The sequence below is a fragment of the Manis javanica genome, chromosome 4 (assembly GCF_040802235.1).
Source record: "Manis javanica isolate MJ-LG chromosome 4, MJ_LKY, whole genome shotgun sequence".
NCBI classification, from domain to species: domain Eukaryota; kingdom Metazoa; phylum Chordata; class Mammalia; order Pholidota; family Manidae; genus Manis; species Manis javanica.
In genome coordinates this window covers 140685552-140697576 of record NC_133159.1, presented here as the reverse complement: position 1 = coordinate 140697576, position 12025 = coordinate 140685552, and positions in this window count along the sequence as shown.

Genomic DNA, 12025 nt, shown 5'->3' with positions numbered 1-12025 from the left:
CTGCCTATAAAACCCCTAGACAATGCACAACTACTGGCTCTCTTATCCCCTCCTGGTGTGAGCCAGGAGCTCTGTCCTCTCACTTTGTCTAAATAAAAGCCTCTCCCTCACTCTCCTACCTTGAGTGTTTGCTAAGTTCATTCTTGGACTCCACAAACAAGAACCCCATCAAGTTCTCAACCTCTGACCCCCAAAGGAAATCAGGAAATCAGTACCAGTCCCCACCAAAGCTCCTGGGTCTTTAGAGCCCCCAGGGCGGCTCAGTGCAAGAGTACCAGGCAGCGTGTCAGACAGGGAAGATGAGTCCCGAGTCTTCATTACTTGCTGTGTGACCTTGTACCAGGATGGAAGACAGGACCGTAACAGCCTCCACTTCATGAGCATTGAGTAGGACCATGCTAAAGTGTCTTAGCCCAGTGCCCAGCACACAGTACGCTCTGAATAAATGCTGGCTGGTATCACTGTGGTTATTAATATTCCCACCCCCCACTCCCATAAAAGGCTAAGTGGGGTCAGGATTGTTAATTCCATCCTATAAACTGGCAAATTGAGGTCCAGATGATAAAGAGATTCAAAATGTCTCTAAATGTAAGTTCAAGTACAAAGCCAGGAAGCAAGAACCAGGGACTCCCCTTACCTGTGATTTGAATTCCCCTCACCAATTCCCTAGGAAGGCAAAAGGACAGGACCATTTAATGAGCAGATGGTGCAGGAGGATTAGAATAGCCAGAGGGTCTGGGCCACCAAAACCTCAGGGGTCCTGTGTCCACCTTGGCATAGATAAGGGGCCACACAGGTAGCACTGCACTGCAGCTTGGAGCTCCAGCCACCCCTGCCAGCGAGCACAGGAGGCAAGAGACCACCAGGGACTTCTGCGCAGGGTGCTCGACCCCACCCCCACCCACCCCGCTCTGGGCCACACTGGCCAGCAGGAAGCAGCAAGCAGGTCTGGGAAGCAGGTGACCCAAAAGCCCTCATGAAGGCTCATTAAAGGGCCTTTGGAGGCTCCAACTGCAAGCTGCAGACAGCCGGATAGATGAACAGGAAGTGGAGACGGACGTTCCCAGGAAAATCCAGCCCCTCCTGCCCACTCCCACTGTCTCCTCTCCTGGATATGAGAGGGATAAAGGTGAAGGATTCCAGGGTCTGTGGGGGGCAGGGCTTAGATGGGATCGCATCCCATTATGAGCCTATTACCCTATTGTGCTAGTAAGGAGAGGCGTCCCTCATGCGGGGCATCCTCCTTACCAGGCAGTGGGCTAAACACTTTACATGTGCTGTTTCGCTCAGTCTTCACAACCGCCACTGGAAGTATGAGCCATCACTGTCTGAGTTTGGCAGATGAGGAAACCAAGGTACAGAGAGGTCAAGTGATTTATCCAAGTTAAGCACCACCCATGCAAGACCTCATTGAATTATTTTCACAACAACTCTATTTTTATAACCATTTTATAGAAAAAGAAACTATGGCTCAGAGAGGTTAAGTACCATGCATAAGAGCACACAGCTAAGAAGTTGGGAATATGACTTATGACACAGGGGCTTTTTAGCCACCCACACCCCAAGTTTGGGCTCTTAATCATCATGTTATACTGCATAATCACCAACCCCATTTTCCAGAGGAAGAAACCAGGCTCCAAGGGCCAAAGTGACTAGCCCAGGGCACATAGCTAATGATACATTTATCAGGCCGGGAGCCCAGCCTGTCTCCACACTCCAGACGCTGTTTCCTGGGATACCACACATTCCTGCACATGGGGAAGCTCCGCCTTCCGCCTCAGACCGGGCACCTTCTGACGAGAGGCTTGACACCTCTCCACTTGCAGACCTTCACACAGAGTCCCCAGTTGGGAGTGGCTCAGTGTGGAGATGATGCTTCCTCAGGCACAACTGTCTAAAAGCAGACTCATGGTAGGGAGTCTGCTGCCCCTAGGTCTGCATCAGGGACCAGAGGGAAGCGGGGTGCACTTGGGAGGCTCACTGGGCAGGTGCGGGCCTGTTGTGGGACAGCCCCAGTGGACCTGACCTCAGAGAAATTTCAAAGTTCCCCCCAGTTCCCAAGAGCGCCCCCTGGAGCCCTTGAGAGCTCCTCCTGCACCCCTTGGGAACTATCCTCTGTCCCCAGGAGTGCCAGCCTGAGGACACGTGAGGGCTTGAAGGGTGCACGGGCTCCCAGGATCGCCTCCCTCTGCTCCCGTCCTCCTCCACAGGCTGACCTCGGGCCGCAGGCCCTTCCACTAAGGGCCCTGGTTCTGCAGGGGAAGCAGAGGGACCCGCCCTCCCAAGCCGGAGCCACCGCGGCACCCGCCCCAGCAGAGGCAGCCAGGCGCGGGACACTGAGGAGCCCACCGCACCGACTGCTCGCAGCGCTTGGCACTGGAGTAGGAGACCGCGTCAGAGGCCTGTGGGGAGGGCCTGCCTGCCCGCTGCCGGCAGCCGGTGTCGCTGTCCAGACAGAGCACAGGATACAGCGAGGGCGGCGGGAAAGGTAGACGGAGACATGGGGAGAGAACTTAAGAGACAAAGCAAGATGGCGGCAGAGGAGACACAGAGACAGCCAGGGAGATGGAGACTTACGAAGACAGAAGCAGAGAAAAGGGGCGACAGGGAGAGAGATAGAGAGATTCCCCCCGACGGAGAGCACACACAGAGAGGGCTGCCGCTACGAATTCAAATACAGACCTTGAGGAAGATGGACAGTGAGAAAACAGGGGAACCAACAGTTACAGAAAGAGGAAGAAGGGAAGGGAAGGCGCTGGCGGGAAGGGGACCAAGAAAGCCGAAGCAACTCAGAAAGAAGATGCAGAAGAGAGGGGGAAGCACGGGGGCGGGAGGGCTGCGGGGAGGGAGGAGGCGAGGAGGGCGGCGGGCGCCCGCCGCCCCACCCCCACGCTGGGGCATATGGCTCCTGATTTCCTAAAGGCATGAGAACGATAACCATTAATCTCTATAAATAATTTTATCCCCCGAGCCTCCTAAATGGGTTCTCTGTGTCTGTGAAAGCTTTTTAAAACCATTTGCTTGGTAAACATGCAGGCAGCGACAAAGGCTCTTCCTAACAGCCAGGGGGGAAGGCTGGGAGACCAATTAGGCCGGGGCGGGGCGTGGGGGGGGTAATTAGAAGGGAGAGTGTGTGCGGAGAGCCCCTGCCGGCCTCCTCCCCTCCCCGGCCCTGAGGCCTCCAGGCTGTCTCAGACTGCGCAGGTGCCCGGGCTCTTCACCCCACTCCCCACCGTGCAGGAGAGGTCCTGCAGGCTCCCCGGGGCCCACAGCCACGGCCTGGGGCTGGGGGGGACACCCTGTGGGCGCCTCAGCCCTTGCCCTGCCCTGAGTCAGCCCACCCCCACGTGGAGGGCGTCTTACTCGCCTGAGGGAGGCAAAACCTTGGCACTGAATTCCTAAGGATTCAGAAAGTTCTTCTTTGTCTCTAGCCTGAGTTCCTCATGCTTTTTCACACCCTCCAGCGTTTAGACCTGAGGTTTTCTTTGGTTACAGCTGTCTGGTAGCCTCTCAGGTAGGCAGTTTCCTATTCCTGACTCTAAACCCCAGTGTTCAGTATTGGCCCCAGGCCCTCCTTCCTAAAAGTTTACAAGGACCCTCCCAGCCCACCCCTGGATATTGACACCCCCGTTTGTCACTATCCTTCCTAAATCTTACACTAAGAAGTGGACTTGCCCAAACAACATCTTGCCCCCTGTTTTGGTTGCTGTTCCTGTATTTAAAGAACCCAGGAAAACTGGGTGGCCATGCCTCCCCCAGAAAGAATCACGGCTGCCGGGTATCTGCCACTGGCTATTTGCTAAAGCCCCCAAAGTCATCATCACTTCTGCTGGGTGCAGCCTGGCTCAGGCCCCCCAAAAGCAGGACCTCCCCTTGGTTGCTAAGGAGCTCCATCTTGACAGATTCTGGTCTTGGCTCCAAACAACTGAGATCCTCCAGAATGCTGATTGTGTAATTCCACTTCTTCACAGTCCCTTCTGGTCTCTCTTCAGCCTCTGGGTGCTGGGCCTGGAGCAGCACTGGGGACAATCTGTGTGTTGTTGGGTGTCATTCACCCATAACTCCCCTTCCTCTTAAGAGTTGACCCATGTGTGGCTGCTCTGGCTCCTGAACTGCCCACTGCCATCAAGCCCTCTATTCATGCTGCATGGAGTCACTTAGACATGTCAGAGAGCCCCCCAGGAACCCTGGCTTCACAAGACATGCTCCCCACTTGGCCCAAACACTTCCAGCCGCCCTCCCTGACCCTGAGCACCACACGGTTCCCTGGCTCTATGCGCTTAGAACCCACACAGGCTCCAGAAACCAAAGAGGGACCTGCACTGCCCTCTCCCCTTTCCAGCTGTGATTAAGCAAGGGCCTGCCCTTCTGATGCCCAGGGCCTTGGTAAGAATGCCCGGAGGGAAGGAAAGGTGATAGGGACAGATGGTTTCCCAGTGCTAGTATTTAGCAGCTCTCTGCTCCAGGCCACAGGTATAGAGTGGTTGTGATTTCCAGACTCCCCCTGCATCAAACGGAGCAGAGAGAAGGAGCCCAGCACCCCAGCCAGCCTTTCCCTGAGTCCTGTGTCCACTAGCGGTAAGGGCCAAGGTGGGGTGAGCAGATGTAAGGAGGGGCCAGGCCACAATTCACTGAACAGAATTCATCCTGGATTGACTGGGAAAAAGGAATCACCTGACAATGGACATTCAAATTTAGTGATTTATATAGTGACTAAGATTGTGAATTTTGTATTTGAATGCAGCTCTGCCACTTAGCTGCTGGGTGACCCTGGGAAAGTTACTTATCCTCTCTGAGCCTGTTTTCTGATGTGGAAAATAAGAAAACTGCCACCTCCTAGCAGAGGTCATCCGGGCATTTATTGAGTGACCACAGTGTCCAAGGAGCCACAGGAGGACTGCCTCATTTCAGCCCCGTGGAGTGGAGTCTGTAGGCCCAAATCCATTTTCAAAAACCCTTGGAACCAGATTTTTTTAGAAGTAATTTATAATACAAAATGTTTATTTCATAAAGCCTCCAGGGGTGCACCCCATAATCAAATACATAAATGTATCTGCAGTGAAACACGTGACTGTTCACATAAAGACAAATGAGTAAACTGTGTTCACAGCCTCATGTCTTTCAGTCTTGTCACCAAATGAGATTTGAAAAACTATGGTTTTCAGGGATTGCTGGCTTCCTGAATGACAGGTAAGGGAAGTTCACTCGAGTTCCTGTCCCGTTTTATGGGCACAGCAATGGAAGCTGGGAGAGCTCAGGCACCATGCCCAAGGATGTCCAGTGAGTGTGAGTAGAGTCAGAGGTGGGACTGTGGCCTGGCTGCGTGCAGGGCCTGACCCCTCACCAGCCCTCACTCAGAGGCACAGGCACATGATGATTTTGCCTTTTGCTTCCTACCCCGTGCCTTCATCTCAGGTCTCCCCTTCCCTCCTGCGAACCCCTGAGGGCCAAACTGGGAAGGTTTAAGGTCTGTGAAAGAGCATAAAGTCCCGGAATGGGGCATGACTTTAGCAGGGGTACAGGAGTCTGACCTTGCTGTTTCCCACCTCCTTTTCTAGCTGGCCTCATATTCCAGCCCAGACCCTTTCCTTGGACAGTGTGCATCTCCTAGGCCTCACTCAGGTCAAGGTCAAAGGTCCATGTGGCTTGGTACCCGTGGGTAAGTGTGTGTTCGTGAGCCAAAGGGAGGCATGGAGGGGCAGCATTAGGCAGCATGCCCTGCAATGACAGAGGGACTGTGGGTCAGGGTGCTCTGGAAAAAATCTCTTCACCTGGGTCCCCCCACCCATAGCCCCAGGCCGAGGGTGCAGGTATGAGGGCCTCTCTGCAGTGCAAGGGGCAGCCCCTCCCCCAGCTGCTTCCCCCAGGCTCTGAGGGTCTCAGGTTCACTGAGGACCTGTGCGCTGTACTATCCTCAGGTTCAACCATGCCCTCTACCCCGTCCTGTGGCAGGGCTCCCACCCTGAGATCAGGCAGCTTCCCAGCATTATGTATTAGTTTCCTATTAATGCTGTAACAAATCACACAAACATGGTGGCTTCTATAATCCCTAATTATTGTTCCACAGTTGTGGAGGTCAGCAGTCTGAAATGGGTCTCCCTGGGCTGCAACCAAGGTGTCAGCAGGGCTGGCTCCTTCTGGAGTCTAGGGGAGAATCAGTTTGCTTGTTTTTCCAGCACCTAGCGGCTGCCTGCACTCCTTAGCCCACAGCCCCTCTTACCTTCAAAGGCAGCAAGGGCAGGCAGATTCTCCCATTGCAGCATTTCGGTCTTGGCTTTTGCCATCACACTGTCTGACTCTCCTGCCTCCCTCTTCCATATGTAAGGATCCTTGTGATGGATTTGGGCTCACCCAGATAATACAGGATATTCTGCCTTAGGGTTTGTTGATTAACAGGCATTTCCATCTGTGGCCTTAATTCCCCTTTGCCCTGTCACTTAATATATTCACAGGTTCCTGGGATTCAGGTGTGGACACCTTTGGGAAGCTCTTGTCTGCCTACCACAGGCACCACAGAAGCCAGTGTAATGAGGGCGAAAAGTATGGGCCAGGGAAGGGTAAGGAGGCCTGAGCTCACACTTACTCTGCCACTTCATGCTGAGGTGACTGGGCAAGTGACTTAACCTCTCTGTGTTTCACTTGTCTCATTCATTCCACAACTATGTGTGGAATTCCTGCGGGGTCTAAGTTGGGGGATAAAGCAAGGACTCTTCCTCTCATGGACATTATTTCCTGTGGGAGGGTCATGGAATCAACATATAAAATGTCAGGTGGTGGGAATAATTATTATGGAGAAAAATAAGCAGGGAAAGGATACCAGGCTGGAAGGGTGGGGTAGGGTGCTAGTTTAGGAACAAATAAATGGTCATGGAAAACCCCTCTGAAGAGGAGTGAGTGGATCAAGGCCTACACATACCTTGTGGAAGGGTGTTCCAGGAAGGCAGCAACAGTAAGTGCAAAGGCCCTGAGGCAGGAGTGTGCCTGAAGTGTTTTTTAGGAGCAGCAGGGAGACCAGGCTGGTGGAAGGAAGCAAGTTGTAGGTGAGAATTCTGGAGAGGCAATGCGGGCTGCAGTAAGTAGGGCCTTGTGAGCCAAGGGAGCACTTCGTATTTTATGCCAAACAAGCATGTTCAAGTTGACAGTAATAATTTTTCGGGGATTAATGTTTTGTAAAAACACGTAGAAGCGGGTCTGATTATGTAACAGCAGCTTAATGAACGTAAATCCCTAACTTCCAGAAGAGAGACCATGTCTCTTCAGTGAGTCTAGGAACTCCCTCAGGCTGGACTGTGTCTCCCTCCTCAGCCTAGGGAAGCCCCCGACAGATCACCTTCAGGCTGGGGAGCCTGGGCCTGCAGGGGCCTCCTCCGGGCTCAGAGGCTGTAGCCCCGCGCCTGGACATCTCCTGGCAGCCTCTAGCATCAGTGGCCCTATTTGTGTTTGCTTACTTAGCATTTCCTCACAGGCCCCGCCGTTCTGTTAGTTTTTGTTTGCTTCTTTATTAATTGGCTTTTCTGTTCTTGGGATTATTTGATTTCCACTTAATTGCTCGATGACAGCAAGGTTTATTTTTGTTCTTTTATTTCCCAGAAGAGGGTCAGATGCTAGAGAGTGGGCCAGACTGGCAGATCAAGGTTGTGTGGTCTCCTCAGAGACAGCCTTCCTCCCCCACTGGGGCCCCTGGCCACCTGTCACCCTACAGGGGATAGAGGTAGAGGCCAGAGGCTGCCACGACTTTAAGTCGCAGGCCAGCGCCTTAGAGGCCAAAGGGCAGGGCCCCCTCGGTGTTTACAGCCAGAGTCTGGTGCCGCCAATCCAGTTAAACACCTGTCTTCAGAGAGCGCTTCCTGAGCCCTGGGCCTGGCCTGGGACACATGCTATCTCACTTACTCTCAGCAGCCTTTAAGCGGGAGCCTTAGTGTCCCAGCTGAGGCTGCAGCAGTTCCTAGGGAACTTGCCTGGGGTCACAGAGCCAGCCTGGGCCAGGAAGGAAGCTGGGTCTCTCACATGCAAGAAGCAGACCTTTCCCCTTTTCCAGGGCTGAGCCCTGCCTTAAGGAACAGAGGCTGGAGTAGTGACAGACAGGTAAACCAGCAGTGAACGTGAAGGTAGAAAAGGGTCCTGCCACATGCCCAAGTGAGAAAAGCAAGTTAGAAAAGCAAAACAAAATAAAAACCCTACAGCAGGTTCCCACTTTGGGTAAATGTACACTATACATATACATACAAGGTAAGATTCATTCCTGCAACAGATAGAAGAGTTCTGTGTGCCTGTTTCCCATCTAGTTACTAGGAAACAGAGTGGTGACAAAGGTAAGGCCCAGCTCTCATGAGACTTACATTCCAGAGGGAAAGATGGATCATAAATGAGTAAATCAGCCATTGGTAAATTTAAATAATAATACATGCTGTGAAACAAAAATAGAAAGTACCCTTAAATGACATGGCCTTGCAAGACTTCTCCAAGGAGGAGGCATTTTGTTGAAATGTAAGCAATGAGGAGCTAGTAATGTGACAATCAGGGCAAGATTACTCCAGGCAAAAAACACAGCCTGTGCAAAGGTCCTGTGGTGGGAATGAGTTTGTCATGTTTGAGGGACAGACAGAAGCCTGGTGTGTGAGTGGTGGTAGCATGGAGGGAGGATGAGGTCAGAGAGGAAAGCAGAGGTCAGATCAGAAAACACTTTGTCAGCTAAAGTAGGGAGTTTGGATTTTCTGTTAATGGGATACTCTGGAAGGATTTTTAACTATGTGTCAAAGAAGGTCGGGGGGGCACCTGTTGTGCTTTGAACAGGGCTGACAGGTGGCTTGGCTTTGCTTTGTCTGATGCCAGTTCCTACTCCCATAAGCTTCTCATCAGCTCACACCATCCATCTAACTAGTTCTCAGGGTCCAAATTCCAGATTCCCAGGAGCAGGGCTCTGACTCGCTCAGAATAGGTCAGGGGTCCACTCCTGGTCCGAACAGCTGTGTTAACAAGAGTCAGAGTTCCTTGGACAAAGGACCATTCTGTTAAAAATCCTGGGTCTCTAAGAATGGGCAGTGGGATGGGCCTAGAAGCAATGGCTGACATTGAGCCATCTGCTGTTCTAAATGGACCTCTGCTTGCCAGCCTCTGAGTCTTTGCTCATGTTGTCCCCTCCACCTGGAACACCCTGTTCAAAAATCTTTGTCGTCTGTGTCTAGACCAAATTATTTGATTCCTCCAGTCCCCTAATTGGGTAACAAGCCCCATTTCCCAAACACCTTGAGATGGTCCCCTGCTCTATCTCTTGCACGGGGGCCACATGCAGTGAACCACCCCAGGCCCTTCCCCACACACCCTGGTTTGATCCTGCCCTGCCCGGCCTTGCACTGGGTCCAACATCCTTCACACCAGTCTATCTCCACGTTGAGCCCAGTGCCCAGCACCAGTGTTCAAACAAATTAAAGAGGGGAGAAGCAAATGCAAATTCTGAAGACCCAGTCAGGCCTATAAGGCAACCTTACTGGGAAAAACCATATGCCAGCCTTCTCTGCAGCAAGCTCACTCCATCTCCAGACTGAGATTTCTCCTCACCAGCCCAGCCACTGAGCTAACCCCACCTCAGACAGACCTATCTGGCCAGATTCCCCAGGCTGCCCCTGACCCTTCCTAATGCCTAATCTGAAGCTTTCAGGGTTGGGGGTACGCCCCACCCTCCCACACCCACAAAACCTTTCAGAGACGACAGACTCAAAGTGCTCAGATGCTGAAATCAGCATTCCTGCACTTCTCACCCCCTTGCCCACAGAGCAGGGTCTCCCTTGCACTTTACATTCTCAGCCCCATTAATTTTTCCCCTCTCTCTTCTTTTTTAAACACAGGGTAATTTAAACCTTCTTTTCACAGATGAGAGGCTTTCAACTTTGGCACTAGAACGTGGGCTTGATTTATTTTTTTGATCCTCAGAATAGATTTTTCCCAGCCAGTGGGACCCCCGGATCCTCTGGGCCAAGCTGGAGCTTTTACAGACTTGATTGTTCAGACCCAGGGAGGAGAGGTGACCTGCTCAAGGTCACACAGCACAGGTGGGACAGGAACCCAGGTATTCTGAGTCCCCTCATTTGGATTTCTTTCCTTACTCTGCTGTAGATGGTCATTTTTTATGACTTGCAGAAACTATGCACTTAAAGAGATAAATGGGAGGTAATGGAACAACAGCATGACCTGAGAGATGGCAGAAGCCAAACCAGCTCCTGCACCAACTGGCACAATGATGAGGATGGTCCCTGTGTGAACAGAGATGGTGGCTGGGCCTGGGGGCAGTATGAGAACCACAGCCACCTCCAGAGCCTCCAGGGTGCCATTCAGGGCCTTGAGCACTGAGAAACAGGGGCTCTGGTGCCTCTGCCCTCCTGACGCTCCAGGGGAGGCTGGGAGACCAGGCTCTACCCGTTGTTCTAGCTACTGCCAGAATAGAAGCCAGGAGTTGTCGAGGGCTTGCTCTGGGCCAAGCCCTTTGCATGCATCACCACATCCAGCCTTCCCAACAATCCTGTGGGGTTGGCACCATTTCACTATGCCCACCCTACATATGAGGACACTGAGGCCTAGAGGAACTCAGCAGCTGGTTGAAGGTCACACAGCAGGTATATGGTAGCATTGGATTAGGGGGCTGTCTGACTCTAGAGCCCATGCTTTTTGCAGTACTGCCCTGGGATTCGATATTTTAAAATTCTACAGGCTGGAAAGGGTCAGAGTAGGTCTGCAGGATTATTTCATGCTTTAAAAAGCAATGCTGTCTGTCTGGAGTGCCAGAGGCCATGCGAGCCAGCAGACAACGGCCTTCAGTGCCAACCAGCATGAACCCAGCCAGCAGCCCTGGCAGATCAGACACACACCTGGGGTCTGGCCTCTCTTCTCTTCCCCCAAGAGCTGGCCCTTCTGGTGTGGACAGGGCAGCCCCTCCAAGGCCAAGACACCTGTGCACTCCCAGAAATGGGGGCAGGGGGGAATCAGTGTAGAACTAGATGGAAGCAGACTGGGCCAGGACGGTGAAAGAACCCGCCCCCTGTCCATAACATCCTGAACTGATGGACGAGGGGGAGGGAGAGGAGGCAGCTCTGGCAGGTAGAACAATGAGGCTGCTCTCTCCTCAGAGCTTGGATCCCAGGAGGATTCTCCATGGGACCAGTGCCCACTTGCCCAGAGCAAAAACCCACGACCTTGAGATGACCATCAGGGCCCTGAGTGACCTGGGCCCTGTGACCCCTGCCCCAACCTCATATCCTCCTTGTTCTTGGTGCTTGCTGCCCCCAGGCCTCCATGCACTGCAGGCCCAGGCCCACCTCTGGCCTCGGCAGTTGGGTCCCCCTGCCGGCACCTCCCCCGGACATCACACCGTTGGCTCAGATATCGTCTTCTCAGAGAGGTGGCCCCAGCAACATGACTGAGAATTGCAAGTCAGCCCCCCACGGCCTCACCCCCACTTTCTTGCCTGTTCCCCTTAATACCTCTGGCCACCTCATATACTTTGTCCCGGTGTATGTGTGCATTTGTTTGCCACACATAGGCTCTGTGAAGGCAGGGGTTTTGTCCATCTTGCTCTGACCCTAGAGCTTCTAACAGGCCTGGCACATATGTGCATCATCAGTGATGAGGGCTCGAGCTCTCAAGGCAGGAGCCAGCGGCTCCCGGACCATGGTCTCAGCTGGCGTTGGAAGGGGCACGAGGAAGTCACATCCAGGTGCCCGTAAAACCATCCCACTGTGAACAAGTGTGTGAGGGCAGTGTGGAGCCAGGCCAGGCCCTCGTGTTGGCAATCATGAAAAACAAGTTGCACTAGATGATCCCTCAGCGTGTGTCCAACTCTAACATTCTGGGTATTTATGAGGGTTTTATTCCAAATGTCACAATCTATTTCCTGAGTGGAGGTAGCTGTTCCCCTTCCCCAGGGGAAAACAGGAACTGCCAGAAGAGACATGGTGTGTCCCACCTCATTGCCTGGACTGTCTTTTACCTTGTGGTGTAAACCAGTTCTCAGGCCCACCCTTTGCCATATGTG